At 39.5% G+C, this 18,520-nt stretch overlaps 1 protein-coding gene across 1 annotated transcript in view; it reads right to left on the bottom strand.

Annotated features, from left to right (window-relative positions):
- The window catches only part of LOC135093296 (glutamate-gated chloride channel alpha-like), a 65,561-nt gene that overhangs the window by 23,886 nt on the left and 23,155 nt on the right, over positions 1 to 18,520 (bottom strand). The window lies entirely within an intron of this gene.

Here is an 18,520-nt window from a genome sequence, read left to right as displayed (position 1 = left end):
TTCCAACTCTTTAACCAAAATTTTATCACTTCCATATATATCTCTTTTTTTTTATTATTATTATTATTTAAATGGTCACATAATTTTTTTCATCATATTGTCTTGATTGGTATTTCATGTATTTTATTTCTTGATCATTCAGCAAATCTTTATTTTAGTTTTGCGGATCACTCAACAAATCTTTAGTTTAATTGTTTGATAGTTCAGTAGATTTTTTTTTTTTGTTTCCTTCCTCGGACAATATTTTTTTTTTCAGTAAAGTTCTTTGGTCACTCAGCACATTTTTTGGCCTCATCTTGTAATAGTTCACCAGGTTTTTACTTCAAACGCCCCAACAAAAATCATAGCTGTTAATTTTTAAGCTCTCTATTGTCTCTCCCTTTTTTTTCCAATAGACAAATGGTGCTTTCCCCTTTGTTATAAAACACCGTGATTATTTTTCTTCCCTTGAGCGCAGAAATACCAGAGAGAGAGAGAGAGAGAGAGAGAGAGAGAGAGAGAGAGAGAGAGAGAGAGAGTAACATATAAACCTGCCTGCCATTCTAAGTAATAGAGAAAAGAACGTACACAAGCGATTACATTCTCTCTCTCTCTCTCTCTGTCTCTCTCTCTCTCTCTCTCTCTCTCTCTGGGTGTGAAAAATCTGTAATCAAGAAAGATACTAATAACTTGTGCCACGTCCCTTTCTCCACTCTTCTATTTCTTTCCTTCCTTCACTCTTCCATTCCTTCCCTCCCTCCTCTCATCCGTCCTTCCTTCCATCCATCCATCCTTCCTTCCTTCCTTCCTTCCTTCCAATATTTTCAATTTTCAAACTTCATCGTCATCTGCCAGTTCCATTCATCAAGTCCAGCAACAAAAAGTAGTGTTGCAACTCTCTCTCTCTCTCTCTCTCTCTCTCTCTCTCTCTCTCTCTCTCTCTCTCTCTCTCTCTGAAGGACGCGCACTCCTCCCCGTTTTCTGTTTCCCACTCTCCTACACCTTGTCATTCAATCCCAGACTCTTCCTTTCTCCTCCCATTTCGCTTCAACACCAACGCCACCACCACCACGACCACCACCACCACCTGCCGTGACACACTACCTGCTCGGGACGGACAGATAATTTCACGGAGACCCACCAGCACCACAATTAAGCCAACTCAGTGCACACGGCCTTTGTTCCCTTCCTGTCCACCCGTCACGCTGGTGTGAGTAAAGGAGGACCGGGGATAAGATGCGGACTTTTAAACTTTAGTGTACGAGTGTGAGAAATGAGAGAGAGAGAGAGAGAGAGAGAGAGAGAGAGAGAGAGAGAGAGAGAGAGAGAGAGAGAGAGAGAGAGAGAGAGGGGGGGATTTTTCGTACCGTCATAAAAATGCAGGAGCTTTGCAACGTGCTGGCCGCCAGATCTGTCCTCCTTCACAGTAACAACTGGTGCAGGCACAGCTGGGGGCGCCATCACACCGCATCTAGACACCTCGCTTCTCTTATGGCAAGTAGAAGTTGTGTCTGGTTAATTGAAGCATTGTCTTGTGTTTCCTTATTGATGTGTTATGTTTTAATTAATATGTAACTATATATTAGTATAAAACATTATTCAGAAGAGAGACAATGAGATGTAACTTTTGTCCATCGCAGGGCAAAAATAGAAAAAAAATATTAGAGGTCCCGTCAAAAATGTTTTATTTAATGTATGCAGTGGATCAAACATATACTTATATTAATATGGGTGATAAAATATTTGAATTTGAATTAGAATGTGAAATTTGAAGGAAGGACATATGGTCACAGGGTCCTTCCTTGAAAACTGGAAAGGAATTGAAACCCATGACCGGTGGAGCTTACATGACCAAGGAAAATGACGCAATTAGAGGAAATTGGTCCTCAAACAGAGTGACGGATGAATGGAACAGGCTCAGTAACCAAGTTGTTAGTGCAGAGTCAATACGGAGCTTTAAAAGACTAGAAAAATCTATGGATTGGGATGATAAGTAGATATACGTAGGAATGCCACATGAATTCTTGCAGTTACCCTTATTTTTTATGTTCTATGCTCCATGTTCAGAATATGAGATTAAACCTTTCAGTACCAGGACATCGTTTAATTATTTTTCTGGATACCGTATCAAGACTATATTGAGACAGTATTTGTCGTAATGATATCGTTAAAAATTATCTCTAGATATTCAGCCACTTCTTTTCTATTTCCATTCACCCTTTCCTGACAAATAGCTGATGATTTTATGAAGCTTGAAAGGGCTAAGATGTGGTGAGCCTGTACTCAAAACAGGCGATCAAGAACTGTCTGGAAAGGTACAGCTACAACACTGCTGAGTAACCGAGAGCTGAAATGGGGCACGACTGAAAGACACCACCTGCCAGCCACCGAGACACGCGCTCTGTGAATGTCAGTGAGAATCCAGGGAAGTGATGGAGAATGAAGTTGTCAAGGAAGAGAACTGGCGTGCGTGCTTCGATGATATTCCGAAGCAACACAAAACATGAAGGACTAAAGGAGATAGAGGATAAAGCTGTCAAGGAAAAAAACCCGACAAACTATAATCTGGCCTCGAGAGCAAACACAGACATGAAGGCGAGCAGAGTAGCTGTCCAGGAGAGGAAGAGGAGCATGCGAGGATAATAACAATGGGGAGAACTTCGAAATCTCTCAGTTAGCAGGATATGACTGTTCAGGTAATTATACCCTGCAAATATAAGTGACTGTTCAAATTACACAAGTCTCCTGCCGTAAATATAAGGATTTGCAATGTTAATATTCCCCCATTCTAATCATTATCTTATTTTCCCTTCCTCCTCCTCCTCCTCCTCCTCCTCCTCCAAGTCTCCTGTTTTACATTCAAGGATCTCTAGTATCAATATTCCCTCATCTTAATACTTATTCCATTCCCTCTCTTCCTCCTTCTTCTTCCTCTCTTCCTCCTCCTCCTCCTTCTAATCTTCCCCCTCCTCCTTCTCCTCCTCTTCCTCGAATGGTTCCCTGCCTCACACAGTCAATGGATTTTGCTATTCACCCGCCAACATTCCTTCAGCAACACACCCGCACCTCTAGGCCTTCTGGATAGGGAAATTATTCATAAACCAAGGCAATTCTCGCCTCTTGCTAAGCTGAAACGAGGCCACTGTAGTCACGTTAACCATTGTGTGTGTGTGTGTGCGTGTGTGCGTGTGTGTGTGTGTGTGTGTGTGTGTGTGTGTGTTGTTGTTGTTGTTGTTGTTTTTATTTGGGTAGAGGATAGATGTACACTGTTTTATTTTGGTATTTATTATTATGTGTATGATGTATGTATGTATGTATGTATGTTATTATTATTTTGTATTCTGTATTTTGCTGATACATCACTCTGGTACTCCTGTGTCAATAACCTAACTAACTAACTACTAACTAACTGTGCGTTGAAAATTGAGGTCGAACGAATCTGCACTAATATAGATAGAACAATATGTACAATCTATTATTTCCTTACTATTAAACTAGTAGAGTAAATAAAAAACCATCACTCTTGCAACACACTTCACACGCTGCGCAAAAACCATACACGCAAAATTGAACAAAAGGCAGGCTTATCGCACTGGAATACTCGAGAGCAGGTTGTATGCAGGTCGAAGGAATGGCAGGCCGGGTGGGAAATGGCAGGTCGAGGGAATGACAGGCTTGGGAGGCAGGCTGAGTGAAGGTAAAACAAAAGGAATGGCCCAGTGGTTTCCAAAACTTTTCTCTTTGTTTTACGGAAAGTTGCCCAGACTCACACTGTAATCAAGCTTCCTTTATTCCACTCCTCTGTCGTAAAATATAAGGTAACAGACACTGGTTTTTTTTTTTTTCTTCATCAGCATGTCATTACTTTTTTTTTATATTTCTAATGTACATCCAGAGAAGGTAATCTACCTTCAGTTTGGGAGACAACTTTCACCTCTCTCTCTCTCTCTCTCTCTCTCTCTCTCTCTCTCTCTCTCTCTCTCTCTCTCTCTCTCTCTCTCTCTCTCTCTCTCTCTCTCTCTCTCTTCCTCAATAAACAACTCTACAGTAACTTCTCCACAAAAGTATTAGGGAAACCAAAGTATGATTCGTGCATGGTTTTAGATTAGCAACAAGTGACTGCAGTGTTTTGGTGAGAGTTGAGTGTACGTGTCACACCGCAGGAACATCTCAAGTGAGGCGACATTGGGACAACTCACTGTGGCGGCCTGAGGCAGACAAGGAGACAGATGAACGGGCTGTGAAAGTTAGAGGCATCGACATTTGTCCTGCAACAGACTAGTAACAGACACAACTCTAGACTTTACGGTAGTTTGAATCACAAACGAACATAGATACAAAATGCCAAGGAAAAAAAAAAAGACTTTTCACCATTTTTATCTTTTACACCACCTTCTGTCCTGCAGTAGACTAACAATAGACGCCACGCTTGCCTTCACTGTAGATCTGACTTATGATACACACGAGTACAGCTGCAAAACGACAAGGACAAAAAAACTCATTCACCAGGGGCTTTTGTATGTAAGAGGGGCTCTGGTCACGGACAACAAAACCAGAAAACGCATGATTCATTTAAATTAGATTACGTTAGATTAGGTTAGGCAAAACGGCAATGAAAAAAGACCATTTCCTTTTTTTTTTTTTTTTTTTTTTATGCAAGAGTGCCTCTGGTCACGGACAGTCAAATTAGAAATGACCAGGTTTATTTCGGTACCAAAGCCAGACACGACATGAAAACCGAGGCAGTCACTCATTTACCGTACATAATGTGCACCTGGTCTAATTACTACTAGGATTACATCAATACACTCCCGGAGCTTTATCAATAAGCTGCCGGAATGTCATTAATACACCGCCGGAACTTCCCTTTAATCCAGGCCAGAGAGCCATGCTAAGTGCTGGTGGCTGTTAGCTAGCGCACACACACCGGATAACCTTGAATAAACGTTGCAATGTTTATAATTAGCACGAGAACGAATGGTGAGCTGGCTGTCCAGTTCTCGTTCCCTCCACTCGGACCAGGGGGGGCAGACGGAGAGTGACTAAACGTCTCTTAGGTGGCCTTGGGAAACTTAATTATCACCACGAGTTTAGGGAGCCAATGGAATGAGGAAATGCATACGAAGAAAGGAAGACATATATGAATAAATAAGAAAACATATAGATAATGGGAAAAAAACAGTCTGTAATGATAAATGGACTAAACAGAACAGCTAGTCCTCGGGGACGGCGGTTACCTGCAATGCGGGCGTGTAATGGTTGATCTGTTAGCGCAGGGAACTCCAACTTAAACACACACGCGGTGCGAGGCAACACGGTGGTCGAGGTAAGTTAAACTGATTACGGGAGAGATGCTGGAGGGCTGCAGGAGGTAATATGTCAAGAGAGGCGGGGAGAGAACACGTGTAGGCACTGGACACTAATTAGTACGAGCACATGCGCGCTTCACACAACAGATACTCGTATTAAGACAGAGGGTGCTGTTACCCATTCTAGCAACTCCTATCACGTTTACATGACAGGAATACCTCTCTGACGTTTAATTCTTCATCTGTGAGTTTCGTGCCTTTGTATAATCAGCAAGCAGATTAACCACATGATATAATTGCATGGTGACAGTTGTGGTGGTGGCAGGTAAATATAATCTATCACACGTATTAATCCTTTCAGTGCGATATGTAACAATTCACAAAACTACAAGCAATGTATGAGATCTTTATGAACATCTGCAAGAAAGAAGGAGATAAAAATAATAGATTTTGCAATTTCTTGGCAGTACAACGTTTGAGAGTGACTGCAGAACAAGAAAAGACGCCTCAAAGTGGTTAGTAATTAAGGAAAAATGTAACAAATAACAGTAAAAGGGTTAATGAAAACATAGGACAAAAAATATATTAAACCAGAGCAAGAAGTGGAAATGTGAGTTACTTAAGAGATGAAAACACAGCAACATTGAACACCACTACAGCTGGACACGATCACCAAGAAAATATTGCCTGACGAGCAGCACTAACCAAGTAGACGATGTGGATCAAATGACTGTGAACTCGAGCAAGGGAGTCACTGGGTCTCTGAAGGAGTAGGCGGACGTAAATTCGGAAGTAGATGTTGGCGTGGCAGCTGCCGATCATAATACACGTACGTTGGGAAGACTCTAACCTGGTATAAGAAACGCATAAAAGAAAAATAAATAAATAAAACTGATGAACTATTTTGACAGCGTGCAAAAGTGTTAATCCTTTGATAAAATATAAATAAATAACATACACACAGTTTTGCGTTTTCATCACTCAGGCTTATACCAGGTTGGGGTTTCCTCAGAAGTACAGCGCAACGGAAAGGCGAGGAGGTGAATTAGAGAAAACCCTGAAAGTCATTCCCTATTGTAAGCACGTCTTGACGGAGCGCTCTGCCATGCATCATGTCTTCAGAGGCTGAGAAACGAGACAGGATTTGACTTGCTGTTATTTACTTATGTGTAACATAGAAAGGAAAGTGTGATATAATGTTGCCAGATACCAAACACCGCTTCATTAGTATTAGTATTTTTCATTATATGTCAGGGAGATCAGGCCAAGAGGAAGAAAAATGGATGAAATAATCTGCTCACAAGAAGAGACTGAATTATGTTACTTGCTCTTTACTTATGTGCAAGGTAAGTATAAGATTAGTGTGCGGTGTAGTCGGGCACCGTATTAATATTTCTTATTATATGTCAGAGAGACAAGGGGAAGAAAGACAAATAAAAAGTCTGCTTACAATACCGTTCCCAGAAAAAAAAAAAAAAACAAGAGAAGAGGACACCGAGTTGAGGACACTGCCAGCTGCTTGTCTCGTTTGCTTCTCCACGGAAAAAGAAAACAAAAGAACAAAAAAACTATCTGATGTCCGTCTGTCTTCATTTTCCCATCACATATCGCATCATAAAGTTTCCCTTCACTCCCACGTGCTGTTATTTGAAGGACTTTCTCGGAAGCCTTGAATATCGAAGCGCATATGAGACTTTCACTGGTGTTTTCAGCTCCCATGATTTGGACACCACTTTGAAATATTGAAAGCGCCATAAAACAATGCAAGGATACGACTTAAGCTCGGTGTGTGTGTGTGTGTGTGTGTGTTTACGTCACGGACTCTCGGTGGGGTCTTCGCTTACTGAGAAAAGACAGACCAATACAGAGAGGGTACATAATTCAGTGGGTGCAGTGTGGCCGGGGAGAGGAAGGAGAAGGAAGTGAGGGTAGGAGGAGAGGGAGAGGGAACAGCAATGGTGGGAGAAGGAGAGGGGAAAGAGGGGGAGGAGATAAAACTATTAATTCACATCTAATTAATTACATTGCATCCAGAATGAGAGAGAGAGAGAGAGAGAGAGAGAGAGAGAGAGAGAGAGAGAGAGAGAGAGAGAGAGAGAGAGAGAGAGAGAGAGAGAATGTTAACGTATGCACCGGAGTCTCATTACAGGACAGTATCAGAGGAACTGTAGCAAAATTTCGTTCACCAAAAGCAGTGAAATCCATAAAATGACTGAAATATTCCTTCCTACTGAACATAATAATAACGATATCACGCCCCGCATCTAAACTAAAGTATCATTATAAAAAAAAAAAAAAAACACGTATTTGATTATTATAAAAAAAAGTTTCGTGTGTTAAGAGCAACGAAACGCAAATTCTGAAATATTCCGTGATGCTTAAACAATACTAATAACGAAATAAAAATAAAATCACTTGCGTCAAATGCAGTAAAAGCATCGAAACGAGACAACTTTAGTCTTTAATATTCCAGGAAACAGTGAAGTGCAAACCTTGAAATGTTCACTGCCACATGGGAACACTGAAAGCGAAACAGTGACATTTCTGCGACAAATGCAAAGAAATATCATTACAAAAGTTCTTACTCAACAACCGTATCTTGTTCACGTACTGGAAATGACAAAATGTAATGTTCTTATGCCTTATGCATTTGCTGCTAATGAGAGATGACACTGGTTAGTCATCTACTGAAAAATCAACTTGTTAGTGCCGACCCATTAGAAAGATTTAAAAATTGATTATAGATAAATGGATGGTGAGGATGACAGGTACAAATAGATAGGATTGCCAAATGTACGTCTGACGGATATTTGCAGCTTTCCTTATTTTTTTATGTTCTTATGTTATAATCTGAGCAGGGAAATATAAATTACAGGCTTTTAAAGATTTGAACAATTTGATCGCTCTATTTGTTGTTTGTACTCCCTTTGAAAATTATACTATAAACTTTAGGAGAGGCCACAGCAATATATATTTATCTTCTATTTATTTATTTCATTTATCTATTTTATGTAAGAGACACTGGCCAAAGACAGCAAAAAAGAAAAAGAAATAAAGAAAGGCCCACTGATTCATAATGTTATACACGTCACTGCATTCAGTCACTCATATATCACGTCCAACAATAATCATTTAATACAGTAATCATGTATCATTGCATTCCGACACCAATATATTGCGTAGTGTAATAATCCAGGAGTAATGCAATAATAATGCTGAGCGGCCTCTGATAAAACCCACTCTGCTGAGGTGAGCGGAGGTGGGCCATTGGATAGTTAGCAATATACATGACTAATGGCTTGACGTAAACAACTCTGCTTCGTACGAGAGTGTGCTGCGTGGTGGGTTTATAAATAGATGTCTTTTATTCTCTCTCTCTCTCTCTCTCTCTCTCTCTCTCTCTCTCTCTCTCTCTCTCTCTCTCTCTCTCTCTTCGCCATCATATCCTTCGTTATTTATCTTTTCTTATTTCTCCTTTTTTTTTATTCTACTTATGTTTATTTCTAATTGATCCATCATTCCCTGACTTATTTTTCTTTTACCTCGTTTCTGTTTTCTTTACTCTGTGACCTTTCTCTTCCTCTCCTCTATATTGTGATTTTTCTTTCTGTATATATTTCTCCCTTTTCACATTTTTATTTTGACACACAGTTCGTATTGCCTGTTGTCTCTCCAATCTATTACTTCTTCGTGTTTTTTTTTTTTTTTTTTTTCTGTGTCGTCATTTATTATCTTCGTTTGAATAACGTCTCATTCTTCTTTTATCAATTTTTTAGACACTCATTCGTTGATTTTTTTTTCTCTCTCTCTCCTTTTCCTTGATTTCCTTTCATGTCTTCTTCATATTTCGTCTCATTAATCTTTTGCACTCCTTTATTCTTCCATCATTTCTCGTCCTTTTTGTTTTCTGTCCTTTCCTTTCTCTCATTCCGGATCTTCTTCCACCTTTACTTTATTTTCTCAGAGTATCTTTTATTTTTCTTCATCTTTTCCCTCTCTTTGTTCCTTTACATCACGATTTTTTATGTACCTCTTCCCCTCTCGTATCTCATGTTGTTTTCTTTGTTTCCTCCTTCCTTCATTCTTTATTTTTTTTCCTCCGTTTACTTTCTTTTTATCTTCCTTGTATATTTTTTTATATTTCTTTTTTTTCCATTTCTTTCTTCCCTTTGCACACTCTTCCTTTGTAATCTTTCATTTATTTTCTTTCATTCCTACATCTTCCTTTGTTTCGTCTGCGTATCCTCGAGTTTTTTTTTTTTTCTTTCTTTCCTCTCTCATTTTTCATCTTGCTCTTCATATTATATTAAACATAATTTTCCATACGTAAGTTTTTTTTTCTATCCAACTTTTTTTCTATCCAACTTTTTCTTTTTTTATCTTGCTCTCCATATCATAATAAACATCAAATTTTTACTTAACACGATTTAAGACAAAGTTGAATGTTTTACTGTTGTACTAAATGGGTGTACTTTATACTGTAATCTTTTCTAGCTTAGGTCCGTTATTTTTTTTTCTTTTTATCATTATTATAATTGAAAAAAAAATCCTAATACGTTTTCTATCACCAGTAGTTGCAAATCTTAACGCGTCTATATCATCAGCAGTCTTTATCATCGGTAATCGAAAATTCTGATGTGTCTTTATCATTAGTAGTCGAATAATTTAACGCGTCTTTATTATCAACTGGTAGAATATTTTTAATGCGTCTTTGTCATCACATGTACAGATTCCTAACTACCACCAGAACAAAGGCTTTCTTGCTTTCCTTTCTTCCTTTTCCATTATTTTCCTTCCTTCTCCAGTTTCTCCTTCCCTCCTTTCCTCCACTCCCACTCCTTTCTTCATCTCCAACTTACATAATTTCCTCCATTCACTTCTCTCCTATATCTCCTTCCCTTGCTTCTCCTTCCTTCCCTTCCTCTCCTTCCTCTCCTTCCGCCATCACTGCTTTACATGACTTACTCCGCCTCAATCTCATATCAGTCCACGTTTTACTAAGTCTCTAATCTCCCTCCCACACCTCGTTTCTTACATGCCCCGCTTAGCCATTCTGTTTGCGTGGCCGGGTGTCTGTTATCACTTCCACAGGTAATGATTCACGTGCCTCGCTTCATCAGTTATCTAAATATCATGCATGGAAGCAGCGTACAGTCAGATTAATAGTATCTCAGTGTCTTACTTTCCATTACACGAGTCAGTGTGAATGGTAATGGGTTGGTTTTTATTACATGAGTCTCCCATGAGTGTTGTGCCAGTGTGACGTTTTCTGTTACACGAGCCACTCGCTGTTCGCCGAATGAGTGTGAGATATATAACAAAAAAAAATACTCATATCTGGTAACAAGATTTGTATTTCATGTGTTAAGAATTTGAACACACACACACACACACACACACACACACACACACAAGAAGAAAAAAAAAAGGATAATAGTCTCCTCTCTCAAAAAGTTATAGACTAAGAAATATAATAAACAAATAAATCAATAAATAAAGAAATAAATAGATAAATAAATAGAAATAAAGTAAAAAAAAATTAGCATACTTAGTTCACAGGTGTCTTGCTCAACTTGAAAACATTGATATAATTAACGATAGATTATACTTTTTTTTTTCTTTCTCTGGCGCTAAAATGAATTGACATTGTGTATTGCAGAACGTATTTTTACAGTAAGCAGGTTTCCAGTGACGTGTGGTTAACTTTACACAGTCTCTATTTTTTTTCCTCTTCTTTATGGATGAAATGTAACTTTTGCGGTATCACATTTCCATCGCAGGCGCTTTTAGGCAATTCCGCTAGTTTCTCTTTCTCTCTCTCTCTCTCTCTCTCTCTCTCTCTCTCTCTCTCTCTCTCTCTCTGGATACAGTAAAAGAAAGTAAAATCATATATGTATCGTGCCAGCGTGCATATGTGAATGATCGCATGAGTGTCTCCTTTTCCATGATTTACTGCCTCGCCTCCCACGCTTCCACAAAGTTGTATCTCGTGAAGCTTTGTACACGAACCATTGCTAAGACACTCTTATATCTAGGGCAGTCATTTGCTACTCTGTGAAGGTGAGTATGTGTGTACTAAACAGTCATTCCCACGTCGTTTGTGGTGAGACTTACGTGCACTGGTTGGACAATCTAAATTAACTAAGAGAGAAGCTTGAACCGTATTATATGTTTAAGTGTCTTGTCTACATTACCTTGTTGAAGTTATTGGGGTTTACAAGATTTTCTTTTTCTTTTTTTTCACGATTCATGGAAAAAAAAAAAGTAACAAGTCTTCTGCGTGGGAGAAAAATATGTCCCTGAAAACCTGGCTAATTATCGTCATGTGCTAAACAGTCACGTAGTTTGTTAAAAGGCTTGACGTGCGGTGGTTGCAATATCTAAATGCAACTTCGAGAGAAACCGGAACTGTATTCTCATATGTTCCAGCGTTTTATGTAGGCTATTCTTAACAAGCTCTCGTGGAAGTTACTGGGATTTGTCAAGAGTGTTTTTATGATTCTTAGAAAAAAAAATGTGATATATCCTCTGCATCATCAATGGATTAAAAAAAATAATAATAATAACCATGAAAAGCCGACTAATTATATTTTTTTGTCCTCTGAAAATATTCCTGATGAGAGGACAAAGCGTTCCAGAATGCAGGGCCCTGATAACACAAAGGAAACATTTTCATAAGGGAATAAAGAAAGACACCAAAAGTATGAAGGACACAGTTTTACCAATTACGTGACTGCCTTTGATTATTTTTTACACACAAACGATATTTTTTTTTTTTTTTTTTTGTGCGGGTAAAATACATCTTAATTCATATGCAAAGAATAAGCTGTAATATGACTGTCTTTGTAATTTTTTTAATACACAAGCGCTAACATTTATCATCAGTTTGCTGGAAAAAAAATGTATATCTTCAATAATAGTTAAGGAAGAAAGAGAGGATAGCGTGATGTACTCACAAAATCCACATAAAATAAATCTTCAATCTAAGAGAGTTACATTGACATAACACGGTGATGTCTGGCATACAATCATATTCAATAGAAAGAAAATAAGTGTGCATTTTCTTGATATAACTAACTCGAGCTTAGGTGGAGACATCAAGTACCGCTCCACGATACCTGACCTACACGAGGAAGACCCTGTACAAAACACACCCACCTACCAGTACATCCATTATCATCTCCATCCATAAAGTTGCCTAATATTTCAAAACTCCCTGTTGACTCAGCACTAACAACCTGATAAATGAGTCTGTTCCATTCGCTTACCACTCTGTGGCAGCCCAATATACATCTGGTGCCGTCACAAGACATACGCAAATGAGAAAATAAAGAAAGCTGCAATCAGAGTATAGGAAGAAGGTATAGGGAAAATTCAAGAAGCCATGGCAGACCCTGTATAATACATACCCACCTGACCTATCTACTTACCATCCCGTCCATCTGTCTAATCTCCCTATTGACTGGGCACTAACAACCTGATTACTGAGTGTTCCAAACGCACAACCAAATCATATGCAAAGAATAAGTAATAATGTCTGATATTTTAAAGCTCCCTATTGACTCGGCTCTAACAACCTGATTACTGAGTCTTCCATTCGCCCGCTGCTCTTTAACAGCCAAAAGCACAGCGAAATAATATACAAGGAATAAGAAGTAAGCTTTTAAACATCCCTATTGACTCGGCACCAACAACTCGATTACTGAGTCTTCAATTCGCCCAGCGCTCCGTGACAGCTTAGCGCACAGCATGACAAGGAACACGTCAAGGGAAGCCCCCACGCAAGCTGCAGCCCAGTAAAGGGGATGAGACTCTGCCACATCATTAATCACCGGCAACGAAAAGGAAAGAAAAAGATAGAAGATACATGCTTCTCGATAACTTCAGATGCTCACAGTCATTAAGAGCTGCACCTCGTCCCGCCTCCCTTCCTCCTTCTTGTTCTTTCCTATCCTCTTTTCCTTTCTCTTCTCTTTCTCTTCTTTTATTGCCTCCTCCTTTCGTCTCCAAATTCCCTCCTTTCTTCTTCTTCTTTCTATCCCTCTAATTAGTCTTACTGCACTTCTTTCCTTTTCTTCTTCTCGTATTCCTTTCTTTTTCTCCTTTCTTTTTCTCTTTTCCTCTTCTACTAATTCCTTACTTTTCTCTCCCATCTTCCCAATGATTCACTCTTTTTTTTTCCCTCTATCTCATATCTTTTTTCATCCTTCTTTATCTCCTATCATCTTCCCTCATTTCCTCTCATCTCTCCCTACTCTCACCCTCTCCTCTTTTATTTTCATCCATTTTGCTTGGTTTTGATCTTCTTTTCTTTCCTTCCCTATCTTCCTCCTCTCGTTCTCTCCTTTCCTGTTTTCCTCTCATATTCTCTCATTCTTTTTTTTTTCTTTCTTCACCTGCTTTTTTTTTACGTTTTTTTTTCTCTCCTCCCTTTCTTAACTTCATCTGTGCATCCTCCCCTACTACCCCACTTCTCTCATTTCTTCTTTCCTTTTCTTTTCGCGTCTCTTCTTTTCCTCTTTTATAATTATTTCCCTCATTCTCCCACATTTCTTCTCCTCTCCTTCTAATTCTTTCCTCTCCTCCTCCTCCTCCTCCTCCTCCTCCTCTTCCTCCTCCTCCTTCTTTCCTCTAGACTCTCCATCTCCTAACTGCACCTCTCCTTCCTTCCTTCCTTCGTTCCTTCGTTCTTTTCCCTCAATAAGCAGTCTCCAAAGGAAACTTGTCCTCCCAGCAAGTCACCAAGCCATGGAAAATCACTAAGTCATGAATCACGATGGGAAGTTTGTAATGTCTTCACCAATCAGCCAATCTCGACCTGCGTGCGTCATCGGGACTGAAAGACGAAACGTGGAAAAGTAAGGCCGGTATTTGACGAAGTTTCACACTGAACAACCAGGTAGTCTCGGCAGTGTTGGTAAGCGTGTTTGACTATAAGGTTGGTAAGCGTGTTCGACTATAAGGTTGCGCCTGAGTATGTGTCATGAAGCGTTACTGTGGCAGCTCAAATTCTGGTATTGCTTCGTCTACGAGTCCTTTTTCCCTGGGATCTGCGGCAATTTTCGACACAGTTCTCGAATACTGTATGCCATTTTTATAAGCATCTACAAGAAAGAAAGGAATTACAAGGATAAGTTTTGCAATTTCTAGCCGATACAATGTTTAGAGGTGGCTGTAGAACAAGAAGAAATGTCTCACAGTGACTAGTGATGAAGGAAAGATGTGTCAAATAGCAGTGAAAGGGTTACTCATGTAGGTGCAGCGGCAACAAACACACGCAGGCATACCAACATAACATGATTACCCTGTTATCAATGGATTCGCCCCTGGTGTCACGTTGTTTCGTGTTGAATGTGTAACGGTACTTTATTTTTCTGAGTGTGTATATACATAAGATCACATTAACACTCTCTCTCTCTCTCTCTCTCTCTCTCTCTCTCTCTCTCTCTCTCTCTCTCTCTCTCTCTCGCTATCGGTAAGCTTTATTCCCTTAGAAGTTTTATCAGATTCTGAGGGAAATTAAACACTGCCTCGCAACCCGATAGATGTAATACCATAACTAGGGGTTTTCTATCTCGTTAAGTTACCAGTAATGGAGGGGAGAGTAGGGAAGGGGAAAGGAGGGGACGGAAGGGAAGGGAAGGAGGAGAAAGGAAGGAGGAGAGAAAGGAAGTAAAGGGAAGGAAAGGGAAGAGAAGGGATGAGAGTAGAAGGGAAGGAAAAGGAAGGGAAGGGAAGGGATGTAAAAGAAAAGGGAAGAGAAAGAGAGAGAAGGGAATGGAAGGAAGTTGAAGAAAAACAGGAGGAAGGTAAGTGTAGGGAAGGTGAAAGTGAATTAATGTGAATCTTCTCCTAAACTTTGTGCCTGTATGTGTGTGTGTGTGTGTGTGTGTGTGTGTGTGTGTGTGTGTGTGTGTGTGTGTGTGTGTTTCTAATAAGGCTAAAAAAATGCCTACCGGTCCCACTGAAATACTTTACCATGAATAAAGAGAGAGAGAGAGAGAGAGAGAGAGAGAGAGAGAGAGAGAGAGAGAGAGAGAGAGAGAGAGAGAGAGAGTACTGGTCAACTTGTCACTAGATAATAGACTTTCAATCAGAAGATAAGTGAAAGCCATTAGTGATATTCGCATTCGTTCATTTAAATTATCAATTCCAAAATAACTCGTATTTAGTAGATAATATAATTCAGTATTGGTAATTTATCACTATACAGTCATAATAATCGGTTTTATGTAGAAGTGAGGCTCTGGCCAAGGCAACAAAAAAGGCTGATGAAGAGACCTAACGAAGGTGATAGTGTTCAGATTACTAAGTTCACTTCCGTTTTCTCCCAATCGTAAGTCCTCTGATCCGCTGAAAATCTTTGAGCTGCCAGGTTTTGTAATGAGCCTGGAAGGAAATAAGAAAGCTAAAGATTACGGGAAGACGATAAATCACTGTGGAAGTAAGTACGGGAGGTTACTTGTCTTCTATGTACGTGTTTTCTTTAGTGCTCCTTGATGTTACGTGAGGTGAAAGCAAGTTTTCTTCCTCTCCTTTCCGTGACTTCTCCTATATGCGTGTGTGTGTGTGTGTGTGTGTGTGTGTGTGTGTGTGAGGTATTACCAAGGCACAGGGCACTGACTGACGGCTTCCAATACTTGTTTTGATGGCTATTAATATGCAGGAACATAAACAACCATGGCTCGAAATGGCACTCGTGTTCAACTTTACGAAGCAGTTATATAATGCATCACAAACAGGACTTTGAAGGAACTGTGTGTCTGGACTGGGAGAGCCAAAGGGTGGCCTGAGAGTGGTACATATTTGAACATGGTGTTGGAATTGATAGCTTGAGTCAAAAGTCAAGGAGCATATCGCATTCACTTCCACTGCGTCATGCGGGTTCTTTTTCCTGTCTCTCTCAATATCAAGTCCTCTGATCAGCTGACAATCTCGTAACAAAACCCAATAACTGATACATTCTTAGCAGACCAGAGGACGCACGTAAGATTCAAAGAAAACGTTCAGCAAAGTGGAGATGAATGTAGGAAGTCACTTGAATACAAACTGGCCCTTCTCTCGGTTGTTCTAGCTATGCTTCTTTTTGGAAACGGCATTAAGAGCGATTTTTCTTTTTTTTACTCCATTTTTTTTTCTCTTGGCTGCTGATCCTAATATATATATATATATATATATATATATATATATATATATATATATATATATATATATATATATATATATATATATATATATATATATATATAAAAAAGAAAAGAAAACAAGACTGTACCACGACCTTCCTTCCTTTCTTCTCGACAGTACCTAACAAATGCATAATAGAACAAGCACAGTGGATATGAAGCACTGGTCCCGTCATGTACTCGCTGCTTGCCACGACGTTCATTCTTCTCTTTGACTAATGTAAAAGATGCAATAATTAATTTATATGCCCCACGCTTCCTGTTCATCAGTCCTCTATGTTCTACTCTCGATCAATGGCACCCAATAAATAGGCATGCGGAACAATTCATTATAGATAAGTTCATTTGACCCTTTCATTACTATGCCATTAGATTCATTATATTCTGGATACGATTAGAATCTTTCATTACGTTTAGTATGACTTTTTTTTTTATAATAAAGGTGTTGAAAATTAAGTTATTATGATTCAACATTTGTACCACATGTAGTTTAGAAATTATCTGTAGTTCTGAGTAAGTTGAAGGAATTTTCCGATCTAGAACGTTAAGTGTGGACCAAATATCTGCACCAAAGAAGCAAATGCATCGAAAATTATCCGCCAACTGAAGAGAGGAACGGCGCGGCACACTTGCTGCTGCTATATACATACAACTCCAGTCCTTTTGAAGACGTCCACCAATTACATATAAAGTCGATCTACTGTGTTGCGTGCGGCCACAATCTCTGTACCAAAGTATCAAAATCTATTGACAACTACCCGGTAACTAAAGCAAGGACCAGCGCGGCACACATACGTACATACGACCCTTTTCCTCTACAAGACGTATACCAACTATGCATACAGTCTCGACCCCAAAAAAAAATAAATAAATAAGTAAGTAAATAAAAAAAATTGCAGAGCCACAACCTTACTTAGTATCCCGGGAGACCGTCGGTACATATTACTCTTACTTGCTCCTACGTAATGCTTTGAGCACACTTGAATACGAGAACAGGAAGGAGAAAGGAAAAATGTCCCTTATCGAATTCCAGTACCTACATTCACTTTCTCCAGCGACATGAATCGATTATAAACAAGATATGAATGCCTTCCCTATCCTCCTCCTCTTCCTCTTCCTCTTCCTCCTCCTCTTCCAGGGCTGCAGCTACAGTGATCCCTCCGTCTTGGTGAGCCAGGATAAGCTTCTGCCACACTGCCAGTCACCATTATTGATCTCCTCATCCTTCCTTACTCACCTGAAGCGCGCCGCGTATTATCCTCGTCCATCTCAAAGTATTACGAAAAGATAACAGCCAGCAATGTATCCTCAGGTTTTTCCTTACGCTGTTTGATGACACGCTTGAATTTAAACTGGTATTGAAAGTGACAGGACAACAACAAGAACAGCAGCGGAAGCAGTAGCAAAAACTACAACAACAACAACAACAACAACAACAACAACAACAACAACAACAATACCACCACCACAAAGACAACAGCAACAAAAACAAAATCACCAACAACGACTAATAATTTGTGACTCTCTTGAATATTACGACAGCCCAGAGCACAATGATAACAGGACCCTCACCACTCCTAGTATTTCCAGTCCTTGAGGCGGAGACGAGACCAGGTTGATGAGGCAGATGTCACGAGTCAATGGGGAACTTAATACAGTCAGATAAACTTATGGACAGGGATGACAGGTGGATATAGATAAGTATGCTCTGTACAGGAACTGCCTCGCGTAGGCCTACTGGATTGTCGCAGCTTTCCTTATGCTCTTATTTCTTTATGTAAGAGAGGTTCTGGCCTAGGGCAGCAAAAAGGGCTTAAAAAAAAGGCCCATTCAAGGAGATGGTCCTTAAAGAGTATAGTTAGAAAAGGATTGTCAAATGTTTTAGATATGCCTTGATGTTCTTTGATTTTTTTATGTCTCACAGTTACTTATCCTCCTTTTACCTGCGTCTCATAAACAGATATTCGAGAAAAGCTGAAGAGGATAAACTGAAGAAGAATTGTTTCCGACGAAAATAAGAAGACGTGATCTGTGGAGGAGCCGCGG

Source organism: Scylla paramamosain, chromosome 42 (genome assembly GCF_035594125.1).
Source record: "Scylla paramamosain isolate STU-SP2022 chromosome 42, ASM3559412v1, whole genome shotgun sequence".
NCBI classification, from domain to species: Eukaryota; Metazoa; Arthropoda; class Malacostraca; order Decapoda; family Portunidae; genus Scylla; species Scylla paramamosain.
Note: the sequence above shows the minus strand (reverse complement) of the source record. Positions and strands in the feature narration are given on the sequence as shown.